This window comes from Macrotis lagotis, chromosome 3 (genome assembly GCF_037893015.1).
Source record: "Macrotis lagotis isolate mMagLag1 chromosome 3, bilby.v1.9.chrom.fasta, whole genome shotgun sequence".
NCBI lineage: Eukaryota > Metazoa > Chordata > Mammalia > Peramelemorphia > Peramelidae > Macrotis > Macrotis lagotis.
In genome coordinates this window covers 95600090-95624957 of record NC_133660.1, presented here as the reverse complement: position 1 = coordinate 95624957, position 24868 = coordinate 95600090, and positions in this window count along the sequence as shown.

The following is a 24868-nucleotide window of genomic DNA, read 5'->3' as shown; positions in this document are numbered from 1 at the left end:
AACGGGATTTATGGAGATCAAATGGCTTGTGAAGGTCACACGATGTTATCAGGTTAAGGATTTAAATGCAGGTACTGAAACCTAATTGCCTTTTCCATTGAACATCTCTTTTTTGATACAATGAGTTTTTTGCTCTCATTTTGATTGACTACAAAGTCATTCTCACAGTATATAGTAGAATTTTCCTTTTGTTTGATTTATTCTGCAGCACTTTATTTAAACCTTCTTATTTTTTACATTGAATTCTTTAGATATTGCAGTATTTAATTTACATGTGATAATTTGTTCAATTATTTCTTTTTCTTGTCTTACTGATATTTCATTTTTTGAATTACATGTTATGAAAATTTTTCAACATTTGTACACATGCATATTTATAAATTAAGTTTTCTTCTCCCTTCCCCACCCCTTTTCCTCAGCATGTCTAGTAAATATTATATATACAGTTGTATTTAACATGTTTACATATTATCCATTTTCTGTATGAGGAATTATGACTAGGGTAAAAGTAAGAAAACCATGGAAAAGTCAGGAAAAACATAAGAGAATTTTTTTAAAATTTGAGCATAGTGTTCATTTAGAATCTGTAGTTTGATTTTTTTTTTTTGTTTGTTTTGTATTGTTTTCTTTGTCTGGATGTGGATTGTATTTCCCATAACAGAACTGTCAGGGTCCTAGCTCTCTGAATTGCTAAAGGAAGCTGCATCCATCAAAATTGAACAAGCACAATCTTGTTGATGTGTACAATGTTCTCTTGGTTCTGCTTTTTTTGGTCAGCATCAGTTACTGTAATTCTTTCTGGGCTTTGCTGGATTGCTATCATTTGTGGTTTTTTATAAAACAATAGAACTTTATAACACTCATATACCATAACTTATTCAGCCATTCCCCAATTGATGGGCAACCTCTCAAATTCCAATTCTTTGACACGACAAAAAGAACCACTATGCATATTTTGAAACTATGGATTTTTTTTCCCCACTTTTTAGAATTTCTTTTGTATATAGACATTATTGGTAAAGTATGATCAGTTTTGTTGTTATTTGGGTATAGTTCCATATTATTCTTCAGAATGGTTGAATGAGTTCACAATACCACTAACAGTTCATTAATTTACCAATCTTCCCACAAACTCTCCATGTTGCTATTTTTAATCACTCTACCCCTAATTTATTTCTAGATTTTTCCCTTTTTTGGTTTACATTTTTTTGGCTTTTGAAAATAGTGCTACAAGCAAATTTTTGCGTAAAAATACATTTGCATAGCATTCCTACCAAGAACCTTGAGGTATATAGGCCTCATAATGGGGTTCTTGGGTAATCAAAAGAATTGGGAGTGGACATATGTATGATTTTGTCATTTTGAAGTATAGTTCTTTATTTTTTTCCTAAAGATTGTCAACTTCACCAATAGTGTAAAATCATATATATTTCAACACTGAATTTTTTTCAGCTTTTGTGACCATAAGCAATTTGATATGTTGGATAGAATTTTTCAAGTCTTTTTTTAGTTTATCTTTTTTGAGTCTTTGATTCAACCATTAGATTTTATTTTTCATGTAACAGTTTATGAGCTGTTTTTCTTCTTTCATTAACTTGGAAAGTCCTTTAAGTTATTGTTTACTATTCATTAGTATTATATTATGGGTCTCCATATGTATCTAGTTGGAAATTCAGGAAACTAATTTCAGGAATTCAGATTTTATCAGTTACTAGAGAAGTGATCCAGCTTTTTAAGCAACTGATTCACACTGACCAAACTGTGAATTGACTCAATGAGAATTTCTCTTTTCAATTAGATTATGGTTAGTCTCTTTACAGGAACCACAGTAATTATATTCATTATCCAAAGAACAATTTCCTGCTATGAAGTTACTCATTCTCTGCCTCTGTCTCTCTGTCTCTCTCATTGTCTCTGTCTCTGTCTGTCTGTCTCTTTGTCTCTCTCTCTCTCTCTCTCTCTCTCTCTCTCTCTCTCTCTCTCACTCCCCTTCCCCTCTGCCCTTTCTCTCCCTCTGTCTTCCTTTATCTTTTTTTGTCCCTCCTCCCTCTCCCTTTCTCCCTATTTCTTTTTTCTCCTTTTCTCTTCCTCTCTACCTCCCCCCTTTTCTCCCTCTCTCTGCCCCCCCTTCTCTCCCATCTTCTTGCTCTCTGACTCTGTTTCTCTCTTGTCCTTTCTTCATTTATAATTCTCAAAGTGTTTCCCTAACAAGTAGGACATCTGTATATTCCCTATCTGACCATTCCCCTCTTTGAAGATACTTGTGGGACTGAACTAGCATAATGTGGGAATATTACTTGGAAAAGAAGAAAATAAGGGCAAAGGGATTTTGGATATCATGTAAAGAGCCTTGGATCAATATTTAGAAAAGTTTGAAATTGATTTCTGCTTACTGTTGTTTTTTCCTCTACATGCTTGCGTGAGTTATTTTGCTTCTCTGTACCTTAGTTTTCTTTATTTTTTTATCTATCTCCTAAAGCTTTGGTTGCTTTACTAGCCTAGCTCCCAAAATTGGCATCCTGAGACTATTTTAGATATGTGACCAAATACCCCTTGATTATATTGTGGAGACTGACTAGTCTCATTAGACACATTTGCTATTCATCATTTGATGGTATATTAACTAGGAAGATGTCCACAAACAGAAAATCCCTTCCATGAATTTAATCTCCTTTCCCCAGTGATTTACCTCCTGGTCTTATTTACCACATCAAGGAGTGAATTCAGTTTTAACTCTATTATCCCCATAAACTGAGTTTCACATTGATTTGCAAGTATACAAATCAAGGTCCTTTTGGAATAAACAATGTCAAAGGTCATAAACAGATAGAGGAAATCATTTCTAGCCAGGGATAAAGTATAAAACTTTCCTTTTGAATTTGAGGCTGACCATGAAACATTTGAAATAGTCCATTGCAGTTTTCATTGTCATAAAGGAAGAATGGGTTAGAGTAAAACAATCCTAGCAAAGTAAAAAAAAATCTTTGAAAAATAAGTACAAGTAATCATGCATTCATACAAATTTTTATAACATCTTTTCCCCCAAAGTACTCTACTGCCTCTGACATTTCTCCAAATTTTCATACATACACATATATGTATTACATATGTGTGTATATATCTTATCATTGAGTAAATTATCATTTTTATCTTTTTTTCTTAAAATTTCCGACTATGTAGGGCATATACTGTAAAAAAAAAGATATGTAAAGGAGGATTGGTGGGTCTATTTTCAGTTTATTTCAATATACGAATAGTTAAAAACAATTTAACATTAGCTTTCATATAGTTGCAGGGAATCAAATACTACAAATATTAAAAACTAGACTTGAAAGGATATCCTCATCCAGCACATTTATTTTATTTATTTATTTTTTCAGTGTGATTGAAATGGTTTTTATTAAGATATCTTTTTTTTGGATTTTTTCTGGACAATAGGTTTAAGTGACTTGCCCAAGGTCACACAGCTAGGTAATTATTAAGTATCTGAGGTCCTATTTGAACTCAGGTCTTCCTGACTCCAGGACTGGTGCTCTGGATACTGAACCACCTAGATACCCTGTATATTAAGATATCTTACAAAATGTCACACCTCTTCCATGGTGGGATAGAGAAGTAGGGAAATTCCAAAATATGAGTTCTTTTATGCACTTTGAAAGGCTTTATTCCTGCTCCTTCATGCTAATCATCGACTGGGGTTACAAATCTAATGGATGCATTGATTCCTATATATTTCCCCTGCCCTACTCATTATACTAATGAGCAAAAATAGCTAATGGGTAAGTTTTTGATCAAATGGAGGCTAAATCTTTTATCTTAACTCAGTACCTGCCCATAGGTAACAATATAGGCAAACCTTTATTTTTGTAATGTAAACTATGAACCCTCCCTTCACATTCTTGTGGAACCCAAATGCCCACATTTTCCTTACAATTTTCAGTTTTTCTGTTATAATAAGAATTTTGGTTTCCACGCCTTATTAGTGATTTCTTTCTTAAATCACAACACTTGTTACTGACATAACCACTATTTTTTTATTCTATCAAGATTTTACTTCTTCATTATCAGAAACTTAGACCTATCCCATTTTCCAGCTTTATGCAGGAGCACATATCAGCTGTCTTTTGATATCTATCTTGATAGAAGAAAAAGTCAGTTTTCATGGCTTGACCAGCCAGGAAATTGAGGCCCTAGCTGTCTAATTGGTAACTTTTCCACTACAGCTTAGAATCTAATTAGGATATAAATTGGAGTTCTATAGCTGCAACTCCCATCCTGTGCCTAGGGAGTAGATCCTTACTTCAAGATAACAACTATCTGATCAGTCTTTGGACAAATGGGTGTAGGCAGTAGTCCCACAAATCTAATAATGTCTTTTTAGTGCTGGTTGATCTTCCAGGAATATAGTTTCCCAATTTCCAAGAAATGGATAATACTGTTCATCCTTACTTCCAAGGGGTCCTTAAATAAGCTATATAATAACCATGATATTAGGTACATTTCCAAAGTTGTTGTACCTTCTTCCACTGGCAAGTTTTTATACCAATATCTTTAGACAGGTCTTACTGGCACCAAAATTGATCAAAATATATCCCTGATTTTGTGCCATTGGACCCATCCCAAGAATAGCTAATATATCTGATGATGTTCCTTAAATTATTTTTCTTGAAAATGGCCATTTCAGCACTTTCCTTGCAAGTCCAGGAGTGGTTAGGTGGCACAGTGGATAGATCACAGGACCTGGAGTCAGGAGTACTTGAGTTCAAATCCAGTCTCAGATACATAATAATTGCCTAGCTATGTGACCCCAGGCAAGTCACTTAACCCCATTGCCTAAAATAAAAAAAAATAAAAATAATGCATATAAATAAATAAAATATATAGGATTACAAAGGACACTTGAAATAGAGTTGAGATTTGGAACAGATAGGTGGCACAGTGGATAGAGCACCGCTCCTAGAGTCAAGAGAACCTGAGTTCAAATCTGGCCTCAAACATTTAATAATTACCGAGCTGTGTGTCCTTGGGCAAGCCACTTAACCCCCATTGCCTTGCAAAAATTAGTAAACAAATAAATAATAAGCAAGTCCATACTAGCTCATAATCATAGTTTCCCTCATCAAGTCCCCCAATTTGCATGTCTTTTCAAGGGATCCAGTTACCATCATTGTACCTCATATGAGTCTCAGTCCACCTATTCCCTTTAAATTGTACAGTCCAGAATATGTGTATACTGATTCTGGACATGTGCAGATATGTGCTACTCCCTAGGAAAATTTCCTGGACAGACTGGTATAAACATAATCACTCTGAACCGATGCAGTCACATGCCACTGCTGTTTCTCTCCTCTGGTTCAGAATCCTGTGCCACAGTGCACTTCTGACCAGGAAATGAGAATCTAGGCTGGACCCAGGGGGACTGGTACCCAAGGCTAATTGTCAAACTGATGTGGACTACTGCAAGACCAACAGTTAGCCATACCACAAGCCTGGGCATTGACTGCTATCAGCCAGATTCTCCTCCTACCATTATTAATAACTCAGTTGTCTGATTCAAAGAGAGGACTCTTCCTAGATAGGATTTACAGACTCATATAGGACAAAATCATGCCACCCAATAATCTTGACATCCTTTTTTCTCATATGAGAACATCTTTACCCTGCTTCTCCTTCCCAAAATGAGAAGGGCATTAGTAGGGGGTGTCACACTTACAGAATCAAGGTGAAGTTACAGATATAGATGTCCTGACTACATAAGGTAGACATAGGTCAGAGATTGTAGAGATGAAATGGTCCAGTGTCTCACTTTCCTTCTCTTTTCCCCTGAAGACATCAAATATCCTTCTGCATCTTCTGAATATATTCCAAAAATTCCTTTCCAGATCAGTGACTAGTTGAGAACTTCTCTTCTGGTAAAGGAACTACTCAACTTTTTACTCAGATCAAAACACATGTTTTCATCCCAGTCACCTGACATCTTTAGCCCAATGGATTCATTGGCTCCAAGAATATGACATTGATCCAGTAGCATTTCTTTTTGATGACCATCCTAGTATATGATATAAAAAGAGAAAATCCCATGATCTAAAAGAATTGTTTTACCTAATTTCCAGTGAATACAATTCACTAAATTCCAATTATATTCTTAATAGGATCCCATTTAATGAAACCCCTACCTAAAGCTCTGAGTATTCTTCCTGGGTCTTTGTTAAAAACAGGTATTCGAGCTATCATCAGCCCTACCATCCTCATCTCCTACCTTTTACTAGAGACCTCCCTTTTAGTGAAATCATATCTACTCTATGTCTATATAAAGAAGATATAAAGAAGGTGTATCAGATTCCCCTTTTCTAGAGAACCCTCGTTCTAGCTTGTTATATTTTACAAAAATTAAGCTCCTCCTTTGGCCAGGAGCTTTCCTAAGGTAAATGCTGTTACAAAGAAATCTCAAATTATCTCTCTAGTGTTTATCTATCTCATATTACACAGGTGCTTTTACTTCAAAGCCAGCAATCACAGCTACACACACATACACACACACACACACACACACACACACACACAAACACACACATATATATGTATATATATCTGGAAACTTCTATACATAAACTTGTTTCGTTACTAACCATCCTTAACATACAAAGTATTTTTGTTTTTGCAAGGCAATTGGCATCAAGTGACTTATCCAAGCTCACACAGCTAGGTAATCATTAAGTATCTGAGGCCCAATTGGAACTAGGGTCCTCCTGTCTCCAGGACATGTGCTCTATGCACTGCACCACCTAGTTGCTCCTTCTAACATACAAATTACCTTTAAACAATTAGGACATCTCAGGTGGCTTTAAATTTCCAACATGTATTATTAACTTCAATATAACAGAACAGTAATAATTGTAATGCACAAATTACTAGATTGTACAAAGCAATCCTTCTATTATTACCTTATTCATGAACCTACAGATCTATCCCAGAAGGGGTCATAGGTTTTGATATTTTCCTCATTGTCCTTCAAAGTAATCACACATTAATCCCAGCCTTTAACAGTATAGTATGTAAATAACATATTCACAAGAAATGTCCAAGTATAATCTCTTTGCAGTTACAAAAGAATGTCATATAACCGATAAACATCAATAAGTTACTTTACATTGGGGGCAACACAACTGCTATTTGTTCAGAGCTCCCACATCAAGTGTCTGCAGTTACCAATGGAGAAGTCCACATTTTTGCCTTCTTTAAAAGTTAACATACATTGTTAATATAAATCAAACATAAGATTCTTATTTAAACATCTGATTCCCCTTGGGGAGCAAAGTGAATATCCCATTATCTTTACACTTTTGTCTTCCAGACTTCTTTACACAGAACCTCTAAGGAACCAATTTCATATATATGATACATTTAAAACCCCAATGGAATTATAATTAAACTTTCCAACAGTTTAGTTTGATAAAAAGCTTTAGGGTACCATATACGGAGAATCCAGCATACACATTCCAAAACTCCATCCAAAACAAAAGTAAAACTGTTAGCATTATTTGGCTTAATGTTAAAATGAATTAGAGATTTTCCCCAAAATAAATCAGTAAATATCCCTGATAACATAGGTAGTTTTCTTCTTAGTTAATCCAATACCACTTTCCTTTAACTCCTTTCAATAGAGTTAAAATAGTGTTAAAAGAGTTTAAATTCCCCAACTATTTCATTAATCTAGGTTACTGAACTACTCCCAATCTGTACAAATTTTGTCAGAATGTAACAACACTAATATTCTTCTTTGAAAATCCTTAGAGTGATTCCCAAAACTCCAATTAAGAAACCTTAAAAACAATGAGAATCATTACTCTTAGACCAAGTGACCAGAGCAGAGAGCATTAATTAAACATGATTATCTTTCAATAAATGTGTCTCCAATCCCTAATTTTATCTTTTCTTCCTTTGCCAATTACGTATCATGCCTGTGGCAGGGTCTCTTTACCTTTAAGGCTTAAGTACTACATGAAGTCTCCTCTCCCCCCACCCCAAAGTATGGGTCGGGCTCTCAGGTGATCTCTGTTTAGAGTTCAAGTCTTAACTAGATGGAAGATGGGATCAAGACTACCTTGTGTCCAATCACCACCCCCTTCTCCCAGCAAGGGAGAAAGTATGGGATCTTTCCCAGACACAAATAAGAATAAGAAATCTTCCTTCCTATAACTTCTCACTAGTCCCATTAAAAGTTCTTTCTCTCACCTAAACTCTCCCTAAACCACAGCTTTTTCTCTCTTTAAGAATCCCCGTCCGATTTACTTTTTAACTCTACACACCAGCATAGCTATCAATGGCTCAGTGAGGGAGGGGTTGATCTCCACGTGGAGGCCACTGCATACCTATTTCTTCTCCCCCTCCTGAAACTCCTTGACCCAGCTCCCAGGTCCTCCAGTTTAAAACTAAAACTGATTTCCCAGACACAGAAATGTCTAACACAGACACTTACACATGACAGGACATAGAACAAACACACACACTCCTGCAGGAACATTCTAACTCACTCACACAGCACTAGATTCAATTGGCTTCCTTCCTTCCATATTCTTTGGCTTCCAGCTACCAACCACATGGAAATTACTGGAGATGGAACCCAAATCCCCTTCCTTCAGGGCACCCTATTATCCTCTGGCCTCTCTTTGGGACAGATCTCCCTCCTGGAGGACTTCTCAGCTAGTCCAGAGTGTTTCTGGCCATCAAATGCCACCCTTTTACTGTGGTTCTATCCCCAGACATTTTAATCACTACTCCAAACCCAGACCGATCTTCCTGGGAATCTCTGAGATATTTCCCCAGCAAAGAACACCAAGAAAGTCAGCTTGAAATCAAGCTGTTTGCATGCATTCTTGCGTTATGTTTCCACTGGAAAATACCAGGGAAAGAGATTTACATTAATATCTCGAGATGAACCCCCAAATTGTTACAATGGCTCCAGTATACTTAGTCCAGAATGATAAAAATGGTTTTTACTAAGATATCTGTACAAAATGGCATACTTCCCTCTTGGAGGGAGAGAGGGGCCCATCCTGCATATTTCAAAGACTTTTTGTTTAAAGCAAAATTTAGGTTATAAAGGTTACAGTGTTTAAAGTTTATATTTTAAAAAAAAAGGCTACCAGAAATAAAATCAGCTGCTTTGAATATGTTTAATGCAATTTTTCTTTTGAATTTAATCATGGTAGTGAAATGCCAGATCAGATTTCAATGACCATTTGATTATCATTTCCTATTCCTGTCATGTTGAAGATGATTCCTTCAGAACTGTAATTTCACACACTGGGAGCAGGGTATAATGAAGCTATGTCTTCATTTTTTGGTGGTTGTTTTTTTTTTTTTTTTTCTCCTAGAATATCTCAGCAAAATCTGTTCCCTTGTTTTTGAGATAAGAACATGTTCAGTAGGATATGGTAGTTTAAAGCTTTTTAGATAATTGCAGATTTATTTTTATAACTTGCTTAGCAAGAATGCACTAGCTAAAGTGGTGATCATCTCCAAATAAAGGAAAAAATCTCATTATTGGTAGCCATAAAAATATAATAGATTTAAGGATATTTTAAGAAAACATTTTGGACATGATATGTAACAAGGTTATATTTAGACTTACATTAATATTAAATATTCTTATTCATTAGAAATATTCATTTTCATGATTTATATTACTTAAAAATCCACTGAAGAGTTACATTATTGACAAGGAAGAACATTTTGGCAAAGTCATCTAAATATGGGGGTATCAGGAATGTATCCAGATTGACAATATCCCAAGAGGTATTATTCATTCCTTTGAGAACTCAGTTTCCTATGTTACCTTAGAGATGGCTAGCAGATAGTTTAACATCCTCACTCTCCTGCAACACAGATTTGGAACTTTTTCTTTCTAGATATCAATGATTGACATTCTTTATGTCAAAGAAATGTAAAGAACTTCTATGTTAAAGTCATAAGATGGGAGTTTTATTCTTATTTCTTCCATTTAGTTGTTCTGTCATCTGGACTAAATTTCTTCTATTTTTCTAGTAGTATTTTTATTTCTTTTTCATCCATATGCATATGTGTATATTTAAATTACAAAATTTCCTTTCACCCTCCCTTCTGACCCCCCCCCTCCCTCAGTGGCGAAATGTCAGTTAGTGTGGTTCATGACTATTTCTGATAAACATGTTTACAAATAAGTCATATCCAGTATAAGGAACTAGGAATAAGGGGATAGAGATACATAAGCGATAATTTTTATAAACTGTTCATCAGATTCTGAAGGATTTTTTATCATTCTATTTTTCTTCCTCTGAATTAGGATAACATTGTCCATATTTGGTCTAGCTCTCTGAAATGCTGAGAGGAGATGCTTCTATCAAGGTTGATCATCTCTCAATGTTATTGTTAATGTGAATACTGTTCTCTTGGGTCTGCTTCCTTCGTTCAGCATTATAATCTATATGTTATTCCATGCTTCTCCAGAGTCAGACCATTTATGGTTTCTTATAAAATAAAAGTATTTCATGGTATTCATGTACCATAATTTGTTCAGTCAATCCCCAATTGACAAAGTTTCTTCACCATTTTTGGTTTCATCAATATTTTTGTCTGTTCCCCCTCCCCCTACAATTTTGGGGAGATCTTTCTTTCTACATATAGTTATACTGTTTACATGCTTTTGTGATAGATAATATACAAAGACAGATGCTTGTGTGTGTATATATATATGTATATGTTTTGATATGTATTTGATGTATATATATTTATATATATATACATATATATATATGTATATATATATATAATTACTCCTCACTCAGCTTAGTGACTTTACATATGAATGTCATTGGTAATCAAGGAGAACAGAGTGGAGAGTATGACTGTATCATCATCAAAAATTTATTTTTTTTCCCTGAAGATTGATAGGAAAGAATTCAAAGGGAATCAATAAAAGCAGGAGAGCAATTTGCATGAGAAAAATTAAAGAAAGACAAAACCAAAAGACATTAGTATTGTAAGAAATGTAATAACTAATTATAATTTCATAAGACTGATGATGAAATGGTTCTTTAGCCTTTCCATAGAGAGCTGGTAGATTTTAGTTGCAGAATAAGAGCATTCATTGTATTTATTTGTGGGGTTCACCTATATTTATTATAAGACAGGGTTTTATGGTGATGAGAGGGGATGAGTATCCTTGGAAAGGGAAGAAGGAAACAAGTTTTTTTTGTTGTTGTTTTTTTTTTTTTTAGAAAATATGTACCATGAGACAGGCTCTGTACCATTTCTCAAATATGTCCTCATTATATCTTCCCAGAAATATGTTGAGAACACTGCTATTGCTGTGCTCATTTTGCAGTCAAGGAAAATGAGGTTGACTGTGGTTAAGTGATATGCTAAGGATCATACAACCAGTAAGGTGTCTGAAGCTGAAGTTATGCTCTAGTCTTCACAGTTCTTGGTACAGTATTTAAATCACTGTACCATTTTTATCTTGAGAAGGTCATTGGGACAGGGCAGAAAGAAAGTCAGTAAAAAAATCCTCATGAAACATATTTCATACTTATATGTATCTTTATAGACAGGGTACCCCAAAGATTTTTTGATAATCATTAATTCATTAGATATATTAACCACTATTAGTATAAGTCATTTTTTTGGTCATGATCATACAATTCCTGGATAGAGAACTGAAAAGAGTTACCTTTTCAGACTAAAAGAATATATTTAGGTACTAACCAAATGTAGAAACTTAAGGATTAATTAAGGAAAATAACTCCACTCTGGAAATACCAATAAAAAGTTTTAGCTCTCAAAAGTCATCTTAGTTTGGAGGAGAAGAAAAATAAAATGGTGAGGATATGAAATATTGCTACAGAACTCAGTATGAGGATAAGGAGTAACTATGGACATTTCTTTTCTGAATGGAGATTTAGAATATTTTTTCTCTAAAAATCAATCAAAATTGAAATCAATCAAATCAAAAGAAAATCAGTCAAAATTGACTATTTATAATACTATTTCAAATGAAATATAGTCAATATGGTTTCAAATAAATGTTGTATGTTATTTAACTGTAACAGGAGTGAATCATTTACTACTTTTCAATAGAAAAAGTAAATTAATATTTTAGCATAATTTACAAACAGCTTTGATCAATAAAATGAATACATTGTCATAACTATTTCATAGAAGATAATGTTTTATGTATTAACCTCAGGAACCTGATAATTACCTTAAAAAAAGAAAAGTATTGGTAAAACTTAGCAAAGGATATGTCTATGAATACTTAATGGGGTAAATGAAAATCATATAATATTTTTAATATTAAAAATTCATCAAGCCTACATGATTCTATCTTTATGAAACTATGGAGTTTTCATAATTGTTTATAAGAACTGTCATAAACATTTAATAATGCTGTCATTTGAATGAAAGTGGCTTCATCTCATATGGAAGAAAATATTATATAGAAGGGAGAAAATGATTTTAGTTTTTCATTATTTTTTTTGTACATGTCATGTTTTTATTCTTTATCATGATTTTTCCAGGATATAGACCAAGTAGTGGTATTTCTGGATCAAAGGGTATGCACATTTTTGTTGCCCTTTGAGCATAATTCCAAATTGTTCTCCAGAAAGTGTGGATAAATGCACAGCTCCATCAACAATACATTAGTGTCCCAGATTTCCCACAATCCTTCCAACATTGGTCATTGTCCCTTCTGGTCATATTGGCCAATTGAGAGATGTGAGGGGGTACCTCAGAGATGCTTTAATTTGCATTTCTCTAATCAGCAATAATTTAGAGCAATTTTTCATATGATTCCATAGATAGCTTTGATTTCTTCATCTGCAAATTGCCTTTGCATATCCTTTGACCATTTGTCAACTGGGGAATGCCTTTTTTTCATGAAATTGACTTAGTTCTCTATATATTTTAGAAATGAGTCCTTTTTCAGAAACACTAATGATAAAAATTGTTTCACAATTTACTCCATTTCTTTTGATCTTGGTTACAGTGGATATATTTGTGCAAAGCTTTTTTTTAATTTAATGTAATCAAATCTACATCATTCGTTTTTAATGATGTTCTCCATCTCTTTCTTGGTCATGAACTGCTTCCCTTTGCATAGATCAGACAGGTAAACTATTCCTTGTTCTCCTAGCTTGCTTACAATATTGTCTTTTATATCTAAACCCTGCATCTATTATGATCTTATCTTGGTATAGGGTTTGAGATCTTGGTCTATTCCAGATTTCTGCCATACTAATGTCTAATTTTCCCAATAGTTTTCATCAAAGAGAGTGTTCTTATGCCAGAAGCTGCATTCTTTGGGTTTATTAAACAGCAGATTATTATAATCATTTCCTGCTATTGCACCTAGTCTATTCCACTGATCCACCACTCTATTTCTTAGCCAATAAAAGACAGTTTTGATGAATGATACTTTATATAATGATTTTAGATCGGGTAAGGCTAAGCCACCTTCTTTTGTACTTTTTAAAAAATTAAATCCTTTGATATTCTTGGTTTTTTGTCTCTCTATATGAATTCAGTTACATTTTTTTTCTGGCTCACTAAAGTAATTTTTTGGAAGTTTGATTGGTAAGGCACTAAATAGTTTAATTTAGCTGAAATTGGCATTTTTATTATGTTAACTCAGTCTATCCATGAGCAGTTGAAATTTTTCTAATTTTCATTAAAGATATTATTTGATTTTACAGTTTTCACCCAATCTTGCTTCCCTCCCCCCACCCCCACCCCACAGACAGCACTCCATCAGTTTTACTTTGTTTCCATGTTGTACCTCGATCCAAATTGGGTGTGATGAGAGAGAAATCATATCCCAAAAGAGAACAGAATTCTCAGAGGTAACCAGATCAAACCATAAGACATCTGTTTTTTTTTTCGAATTAAAGGGAATAGTCCTTGTACTTTGTTCAAACTCCACAGCTCCTTATCTGGACACAGATGGCACTCTCCTTTGCAGACAGCCAAAAATTGTTCCCAATTGTTGCGCTGATGGAATGAGCAAGTCCCCCAAGGCTGAAGATCACTCCCATGTTGCTGCTAGGGTGCACAGTGTCCCTCTGGTTCTGCTCATCTCACTCAGCATCAATCCATGCAAATCCCTCCAGGCCTCCCTGAAATCCCATCACTCCTGATTTCTAATAGAACAACAGTATTCCATGACATACATATACCACAGTTCACTAAACCATTCCCCAGTTGAAGGACATCTACTGGTCTTTCAATTCTCTGCCACCACAAACAGGGCTGCTATAAATATTTTTGTACAAGTAATGTTTTTACCCTTTTTCCTTATCTCTTCAGGGTATAGACCCAGCAGTGGTACTGCTGAGCCAAAGGGTATGCACATTCTTGTTGCCCTTTGGGCATAGTTCCAAACAGCTCTCCAGAAGGGCTGGATGAGTTTACAGCTCCACCAACAGTGCAATAGTGTCCCAGATTTCCCACATCCCTTCCAACAATGATCATCATCCTTCCCGGTCATACTGGCCAATCTGAGAGGTGTGAGGTGGTACCTCAACGAAGCTTTAATCTGCATTTCTCTAATAATTAAGGATTTAGAGCATTTTTCATATGGCTATGGATTGCTCTGATCTCCCCATCCGTAAATTGTCCTTGCATATCCTTTGAACATTTGTCAATTCAGGAATGGCTTTCTGTTTTAAAAATATGACTCAGTTCTCTGTATATTTCAGAAATGATTCCCTTGTCAGAATCATTAGTTGTAAAGATTGTTTCCCAATTTACTACCCTTCCTTTGATTTTGATTACATTGGTTTTACCTGTGAAAAAACTTTTTAATTTAATGTAATCGAAATCATCCAATTGGCTTTTAGTGATGTTCTCCAACTCTTCTTTAGTCATAAACTATTCCCCTTTCCATAGATCTGACAGGTAGACTAGTCCTTGATCTTCTAATTTGCTTATAGTATTGTTTTTTATGTCCATGTCCTGTAACCATTTGGATCCCATCTTGGTAAAGGGTGTGAGGTGTTGGTCTAATCTAAGTTTCTTCCATACTAACCTCCAATTATCCCAGCAGTCTTTATCAAAGAGGGAGCTTTTATCTCAGTGGCCTGACTCCTTGGGTCTATCAAACAGCAGATTACTATAATCCTCTCCTGCTTTTACACCCAGTCCATTCCACTGGTCAACCACTCTATTTCTTAGCCAATACCAAACAGTTTTGATGACTGATGCTTTATAATATAATTTTAGATCTGGTCGTGCTAAGCCACCTTTTCCTGCATTTTTTTTCCTTAAGCTCCTGGCAATTCTTGACTTTTTATTTCTCCATATGAATTTACTTACAACTTTTTCTAACTCATTAAAGTAATTTTTTGGAATTTTGATTGGTAGGGCACTAAACAGATAGTTCAGTTTTGGTAGAATTGTCATTTTTATTATATAGCTCTACCTATCCATGAGCAGTTGATATTTGCCCAGTCATTTAAATCTGATTTAATTTGTGTGAGAAGTGTTTTATAATTGTTTTCAAAAAGATTCTGAGTCTGTCTTGGCAAATAGACTCCCAAGTATTTTACACCGTCTGAGGTTACCTTGAATGGAATTTCTCCTTCCAGCTCTTCCTGCTGTTTCTTGCCAGTCATATATAGGAAAGTTGAGGATCTATGGGGGTCCATTTTATAACCTGCAACTTTGCCAAAATTGCTAATTGTCTCCAGCAGTTTTTTAGATGATTTCTTGGGATTCTCTAGGTAGATCATCATGTCATCTGCGAATAGTGAGAGTTTTGTCTCCTCCTTCCCAATTCCAATTCCTTTAATATCTTTTTCTTCTCTAATTGTTGATGCCAACATTTCTAATACAATATTGAATAGTAGTGGTGATAATGGACACCCTTGTCCAAACCCTGATCTCATTGGGAATTCCTCTAGCCTCCCCATTGAATATAATGCTTGTTGATGGTTTCAGATAGACACTGCTCATTATTTTAAGGAACAGTCCATTTATTCCTACACTCTCCAGTGTTTTCAATAGGAATGGATGCTGTATTTTGTCAAAAGCTTTTTCAGCATCTATTGACATGATCATATGGTTTCTGATAGGCTTGTTATTGACATAATTGAGTATACTAACAGCTTTCCCAACATTAAACCAACCCTGCATTCCTGGAATAAATCCCAATTGATCATAATGTATTATCCTAGTGATGACTTGTTGTAGTCGCTTTGCCAAGATTTTATCCAGGATTTTTGCATCTATTTTCCTGAGGGAAATAGGTCTATAATTTTCTTTCTCTGTTCCAACTCTTCGGGTTTAGGTAGCAGTGCCATATTGGTTTCATAGAAAGATTTAGGCATAGTTCCATCTTTCCCCATTTTTCCAAAGAGTTTTTCATTATTTTAAATTAGTTTCATTATTATTTTTAAATGCTCAGTTTTACCTTCCCATTAACTCTTTTTTATCTCCTACTCTCCCACAAGGATGAGTAGAAAAAGAATTCTTATTCTCAGAAAAGTAAGTATGTTATCATTTTCTTCCTTCTAATTTTTAGCACTCTGTTCTGGTCCCCCTATAGCACTTTGGTCTGCTCTTTTGCACTTTTACCATTTTCATTTGTATTATAATTTTTGTTTAATTTCTTACTGTTCCTACTAGAGTATAAGATACTTGAGGGTAAACATTTGAATTTTTTTTTGGCATCACCAATTTACCAAACTCAGTGTCTAGTCATGGTGGGTATGCTATATTACTATATTATGCTATATTACTAGGCTATATATATTATGCTGTATAACTTTAATCAGTTATTCTTGACTAATCATATTGTGGGTGACAGACAAAATTATGGACTTGATAAAGATTGTCTTTGGTTTAGTAGAAAGTTAAGGGTCTGTAGACAAAGATCTGGGTTCTGGTCCCAAGTCTGTCAATATTAAAATGTGACCTTGACATAAATGAAAAGAATTAGAAGAATGTACTAGCTATTCTCCAAGGATCTTCAGTAGAACAGTGCTTGAGATTTCCATTTTCATACTCTACTTTATAAAAATGCGCTCTTAGTACCCATTTTCTAAAATTGCAGGTTGTTGAAGTCTAGCTAAGTCCCATAATCTGATCAAACTAATCATAATAATATTTTCATTAAAGGCAAGCAGGTTAATCTGTTATTATTTAAATATTCTACCTCACTGAATACAGATTTTAATTGAATATTTATATGTATATTTATTGTAATGTAAAAGAATCTATGTGAAATCAAAAAAAAATCAACATTGTATACAATGGCAGCATATCAGAAATTTTTCCATTCAAACAGCAATAAAGTGAAAATACTTGTTTTGCTGATGTATTTTTCTATGGATATAGCAATGAATATTTTTATTGAGGAAACCAATATTCCTTCAGTGACTTAGATTTCTAATTTCCAAATCATATTTAACTCTTATCTTTCCTTCCCTATCTATATCCAATCCATTATCAAGCCTTATTTCTCAAATCTATCTTCCAAAATCGTCTATAGGTGTCTTGTCTTCCCTCATGATCATATTTGAGGTGAAAGTGGTAAAAACCTCAAGAATAAACACAACCCACTAAACAGCATATAAGGATCCTTAGGGTTCATACTAACTGTTCAAATCTAAGTTACTATTATCTTTATTATATTGTGCACTTATTTTCTTAAATATTTTCTAATTACATTTGAAATGGAGAGCATGTTTTATGCCACTGCAGTAATTAGATATAAAATTTGGAAGTCCTGAGTCAAAAATCTTACCTCTTACAGCTACTAATTCTGGGACCCTGGGCAAGTCTTTTAACTTCTTCATGCCTCAATTTTCCCTTCTCTAAAGCAGGGCTAATAAATTAACTTTCTATAGTGAGGGTCCAATTAATTAACCAATTTCTAAATCTGCTGTCTTTGTTTTAGATCCTCAGCATCTCCCTTTCTTTTAATAGAATATATTTAAATAAAAAATAATTAATGGAATAAAAGCAAATATATCTATAATAATATTAGAAAAGGGATGGTTGTGCATTACCATTAAAAGTGTTTATATATGTAAATTTCTATTTCTATATCTATATATGTGTGTGTAATGATTCTAAATATCTATTTATCAGTTTTATCCTCTCAATACAGATATGTCTTTTGATATTAATTTGGATATTTTTTTAATTTAAATTTATTTTTGTTAAAGATATTATTTGAGTTTTACATTTTTCCCCCAATCTTGCTTCCCTCCCCCTGCCCCTCACAGAGAGCACTCTGTCAGTCTTTACTTTGTTTCGATGTTGTACCTTGATCCAAATTGGGTGTGATGAGAGAGAAATCATATCCTTAAAGAGAAGAGAAGTCTAAGAGGTAACAAGATCAGGCAACAAGCTATCTGTTTGTTTGTTTTTTTCTAAATTAAAGGGAATAGCCCTTGCACTTTGTTCAAACTCCACAGCTCCTTATCTGGATACAGATGGTACTCTCCTTTGCAGACAGCCCAAAATTGTTCCTGATTGTTGCCCTGATCGAATGAGCAAGTCCTTCAAGGTTGAACATTACTCTCATGTTGCTGTTAGGGTGTATGGTGTTTTTCTGGTTCTGCTCATCTCACTCAGTATCAGTTTATGCAAATCCCTCCAGGTTTCCCTGAAATCCCATTCCTCCTGGTTTCTAATAGAACAATAGTGTTCCATGACATACATATACCACAGTTTGCTAAGCCATACCTCAGTTGAAGGATATTTACTGGATTTCCAATTTTTTGCCACCACAAACAGGGCTGCTATAAATATTTTTGTACAAGTAATGTTTTTACCCTTTTTCCTCATCTCTTCAGGGTACAGACCCAGTAGTGGTGTTGCTGGGTTGAAGGATATGCACATTTTTGTTGCCCTTTGGACATAGTTCCAAATACCTCTCAAGAAGGGTTGAATGAGTTCACAGCTCCACCAAAAGTGTAATAGTGTTCCAGATTTCCCACATCCCTTCCAACAATGATCAGTATCCTTCCTGGTCATGCTGGCCAATCTGAGAGGTGTGAGGTGGTACCTCAGAGAAACTTTAATTTGCATCTCTCTAATAATTAATGATTCAGAACATTTTTTCATATAATTATAGATTACTTTAATCTCCTCATCTGTAAATTGACTTTGCATATCCTTTTATTTTGAAAATATGACTCAGTTCTCTATATATTTTAGAAATGAGTCCTTTGTCAGAATCATTAATTGTAAAGATTGTTTCCCAATTTACTACATTTCTTTTGATCTTGGTTACATTGGTTTTATCTGTGCAAAAACTTTTTAGTTTAATGTAATTGAATTCATCTAATTGGATTTTGGTGATGTTCTCCAACTCATCCTTAGTCATAAACTGTTCCCCTTTCCATAGATCTGACAGGTAGACTAGTCCTTGATCTTCTAATTTGCTTATAGTATTGTTTTTTATGTCTATGTCCTGTAACCATTTGGATCTCATCTTGGTAATGGGTGTGAGGTGTTGGTCTAATATAAGTTTCTTCCATACTAACTTCCAATTTTCCCAGCAATTTTTCTCAAAGAGGGAGTTTTTATCCCAATGGCCAGACTCTTTGGGTTTATCAAACAGCAGATTACTATAATCATCTCCTGCTTTTACACCTAGTCTATTCCACTGGTTCATCACTAAACAGATAGTTTAGTTTTGGTAGAATTGTCATTTTTATTATATTAGCTCTACCTATCCATGAGCAGTTGATATTTGCCCAATTATTTAAATCTAATTTAATTTGTGTGAATAGTGTTTTGTAATTGTTTTCAAAAAGTCTGTCTTGGCAAATAGACTCCCAAATATTTTATATTATCTGAGGTTGGGATTCCTCTTTCTTGCTCTTCCTGCTGTTTCTTGCTAGACATATATAGAAAAGTTGAGGATTTATGAGGGTTTATTTTATAACCTGCAACTTTGCTAAAATTGCTAATTGTTTCCAGTAGTTTTTTAGATGATCACTTGGGATTCTCAAGGTAGACCATCATATCATCTGCAAAGAGTGAGAGTTTTGTCTCTTTCTTCCCAATTCTAATTCCTTTAATTTCTTTTTCTTCCTTATTGCTGCTGCTAACATTTATAATACAATATCAAATAGTAGTAGTGTTGATAATGGGCATCCTTGTTTCACCCGTGATCTTATTGGGAATGCCTCTAGCCTCCCCACTGAATATAATGCTTGTTGATGGTTTCAGATAGATACTGCTCATTATTTTAAGGAACAGTCCAGTTATTCCTATACTCTCTAGTGTTTTTAATAGGAATGGAAGCTGTATTTTGTCAAAAGCTTTTTAAGCATCTATTGATATGATCATATAATTTCTGATAGGTTTGTTGTTGATATAATTGAGTATACTAACAGTTTTCCTAATACTGAACCAACCCTGCATTCCTGGACTAAATCCCACTTGATCATAATGTATTATCCTAGTGATGACTTGTTGTAATTGTTTTGCTAAGATTTTATTTAGGATTTTTGCATCTATATCCATCAGGGAGATAAGTCTATAATTTTCTGTCTCTGTTTCAACTCTTCCTGGTTTAGGTGACAGTACAATATTGGTTTCATAGAAAGAGTCATTCAGAGTTCCATCTTTCCCTATTTTTCCAAAGAGTTTATATAGGATTGGAACCAATTGTTCCTTAAATGTTTGGTATAATTCCCTTGAGAATCCATCAGGCTCTGGAGATTTTTTTTTTAGGGAGTTCAGTAATGGCTTGTTGAATTTCTTTTTCTGAGATAGGGTTGTTTAGGTATTTAATCTCTTTTTCATTTAACCTGGGCAACTTATATTTTTGTAAATATTCATCCATTTCACTTAGATTATCAAATTTATTGGCATAGAGTTGGGCAAAATAATTTTGAATTATTACTTTAATTTCCTCCTCATTGGTGGTGAGTTCACCTTTTTCATTTATGATACTAGCAATTTGGTTTTATTCTTTCTTTTTTTAAATCAAATTGACCAGAGGTTTATCAATTTTATTGTTTTTTTTCATAATACCAACTTTTGCTTTTATTTATTAATTCAATAATTTTTTTGCTTTCAATTTTATTAATTTCTTCTTTAATTTTTAGAATTTCTGATTTGGTACTTAATTGGGGATTTTTGATTTGTTCTTTCTCTAATTTTTTTAGTTGCATGTTTAGTTCATTGATTTCCTCTTTCTCCAATTTATTCATATAAGCATTTAGAGCTATAATATATCCCCTGAGTGTTGCTTTCAATGAATCCCATAGGTTTTGGTATGTTGTTTCATTATTATCATTATCTAGGATAAAATGGCTAATTCTTTCTATTATTTATTTTTTGGTCCATTCATTTTTTAAAATGAGGTTATTCAGTTTCCAATTTGTTCTGGGTCTATATCTCCTTGGTCCAGTATTGCCTATAACTTTTATTGCATTGTGATCTGAGAAAGATGTATTCACTTTTTCTGCCTTTCTGCAGTTGATCATTAGGATTTTATGTCCTAGTACATGGCCAATTTTTGTATAAGTTCCATGTACTGTAGAGAAAAAAGTATATTCCTTTCTATCCCTATTCAGTTTCCTCCATAAGTCTCCCATAACTAATTTTTCTAACAATCTATTTACCTCCCTAATTTCTTTCTTGTTTGTTTTATGATTTGATTTATCTAGATCTGATAGTGGAAGGTTGAGGTCTCCCACTAGGAGAGTTTTGTTGTCTATGTCTTCCTGTAATTTTTTCAGCTTCTCCTCTAAGAATTTGGGTGCTGTCCCACTGGGAGCATATATATTCAATATTGAAATGACTTTATTGTCTATGGTACCTTTTATGAGGATAAAGTTTCCTTCCTTATCTCTTTTAATGCTATCTGTTTTTGCTGCTGCTTTGTCTGAGATAAGGATTGCTACTCCTGCTTTTTTTTTTTTACTTCAGCTGAAGCAAAATATATTTTGCTCCAACCTTTTACCTTTACTCTATATGTATCTCTCTGTTTCAAATGAGTTTCTTGTAATCAGCATATTGTAGGATTCTAGTTTTTAATCCACTCTGCGATTTGCTTACATTTTAAGGGAGAGTTCATCCCATTCTCATTCAAGGTTATGATTACTAATTCTTTTTTGCCCTCTGTGCTATCTTCCCTCTGTTTGTATTTTCCCCCTTTCCCCCCCTTTTATCCATATTCCCCAGTCTTTTGTTTCTCAAAACCACACCCTTCAGTGTTTTTGCTCTCATATATCACACCCTCCCCTTTGTTTCCCCTTTCCCTGTTTCCCTATTCCCTTCCCTTCCTTTTGTTATTTCCCCTTATTTCCCCCACTCCCCTTCCCTTTCTCCATCCCCCTTCCCCTTTTCCTCTTTTAATACTTGAAAGGTTAGATGTTTTATAAGTTAACTGAATATGTGTAGGTTGACTTTAAGCCAAATCTGATGAGAAGAAGATTCAGGTGTTTCTCCTCTGCTCCCTTCTTCCCCACTGTTAGGATAGGTTTTTTTGTACCTCTTAGTGTAATGAGATTTAATCCATTCAATCCCCTCCCTCCTTCCATCTCTTTCCTGTCCCCTTTTTTAGGGTGGTAGTGTTTTTTTTTAGATCCTTCTAAGTCATAGAAAATTCTGAGTGCCTGTCCCTTCTAGTTCTGTACATTCTGTCGAATAGTTAAAATTCCTGAGAGTTATTAGAGTCTTTCTCCCAAGTGTGGTTAAAGCCAGTTACATCCCATTAGATAGTTGTCTCATGGACAGGTCATGAATATCCATCATTTCTGGCTGGGTGTATTCTCTCTGTTAGAGTTACATTTCTCAAGGTTGATGAGAATCTTTTTTTTTTACCCCCATGCTGGGGTTTACCCAATTTTGACTTACTGGATTGCATTTTTTTCCCTTTTACTGCCCCCCCCTTTTTTTTACCTTTTCATGTGTCTCTTGAACCTCCTGTTTGATGTTCAAATTTTCTGTTTAGCTCTGGTCTTTTCATCAGAAATTTTTGGAGTTCTTCCATTTTGTCAAATGTCCATCTTTTTCCTGGAAGAGAAGGCTCAGCTTTGCAGGAAAGTAGATTCTTGCCTGCATTCCAAGCTCCCTTGCTCTTCCAAATATCTTGTTCCAGGCCCTTTGATCCCTTAATGTTGATGCAGCCAGGTCCTGAGTGATCTTTACTGTGGCTCTTTGATAGTTTTTTTTGTTTCTTTCTAATTGCTTGCAGGATTTTCTCTTTTATCTGATAATTGTGGAATTTGGCCACAACATTCCTTGGTGTTTTCATTTTAGGATCTTTTTCTGGTGGGGATTGATGTACTCTTTCAATAATTACTTTGCTGTCCCATTCCATGATATCAGGGCAGTTTTCCATCACTAGATCCTGTAATATTAAATCCAGGCTTTTTTTCTCTTCTATGTTTTCAGGAAGTCCTATAATTTTCAAGTTGCCCCTACTTGATCTATTCTCACGGTCAGTGGTTTTGTTTATGAGGTATTTTACATTTGCTTCTATTTTTTCTATTTTTTGATTTTGTTTAACTGACTCTTGCTGTCTCATGGAGTCATTAAATTCTGTAGACTCCATTATTTTTTGGGGGGGAGTTTTCTTCATTAACCTTTTTACAACTCATTTTCCAATTGGTCAATTCTACTTTTGAAAGAGCTTTCCATTTAACCAATTGTGGTTTTGAGAGAATTGATTTCTTTTTGCATTTGCTCGTTTGAGGATCTGAGAGAATTATTCTCATTTTTTAATTGTCCAATTGATGATCTGAGAGATTGATTCTCCTTTTGTGTTTGTCCAATTGTACTTTCTAAGGTATTAATTGTCTCTCCCAAATTTTTAAGCTCCTTCCTTATTTCTTCAAGGAAGTCTTTCTGTGCTGGAGACCAGATTGTATTCTACTCAGAGGTTCCAGGTCTCTCTGAGTTGGGGTCTTTGCCTTCCAGGAATTTTTCTATGGATCTACCATTCCGCTGACCCTTCTTCATTATGCTAAGACCTTGGGTTGGTGGAGCCTGGTTCACCTGGCCTTGGGATCACTGAAGGCTTTACTGAGTGCAGTTTCTCTTGCTGGCCAGTAGTAAGTGCTGGTTGCCTTCTCTGGGGTGTCTGTGACCTTGGTTGGGAGGCCTTCTCCCTTTGCCCCAAGGCAGGAGTTGGAACTATTGAATTCTTTTGCCTTCAATCAATGGTGGGCTTTACCCTGGACTGAGGTCATTCCTCAGCTGGGCTGGTTCTTCTGCTCACACACCTGGGCCTGAGGCAGAAGTAATTTGCCTTTGTTTGAGGAGAAGCTTCTGTGCAATGGAGGCATCCCCTCAGAGTTTCTCAGACTCAAGAAGCCTAGGGATGGTGTCTGCAGTTCTCCTGCACCAGAATACTTCCCCCAGCCTGGTCCCCAAGCTAAAGAGGGACAGCACCAACACCAGCACCTCTGCTTCCCCAAGGACCCAAACCCCTTTTGTCCAGCCCCACCACCTATCCAGCAGGTCCAGCTCTCGGGCCCTCAGACTCTTGGTTCCAATTCGGTTATTAATCTGGCTGATCCGGGGCCAATACTCCCTTGGAGCCCAGACTCACCTGCCCAGATTCGTCCAAGGATGCGGCAGGAGACAAATCCTGAGGTAGCTGTTCTTTCTCCTGGCTTTTCTTTCTGGGTTTTCTGGATCGGATTTCTTTTAAGAGCTTTGTTTCATGTGATAGATGGGGAAGAGATCAGGAGGTTTTAGAACTGTGCCTGTCTTCTCTCTGCCATCTTGGCTGGCAATTTGGATATTTTTATATACAAAATGACAGTTACTCAGAGTTGTTTATAAAATAAAGTTGCTATTATTGTATACAGTATTCTCTTGGTTCTACTCATGTTGTTCTTCATTGTTTCATAAA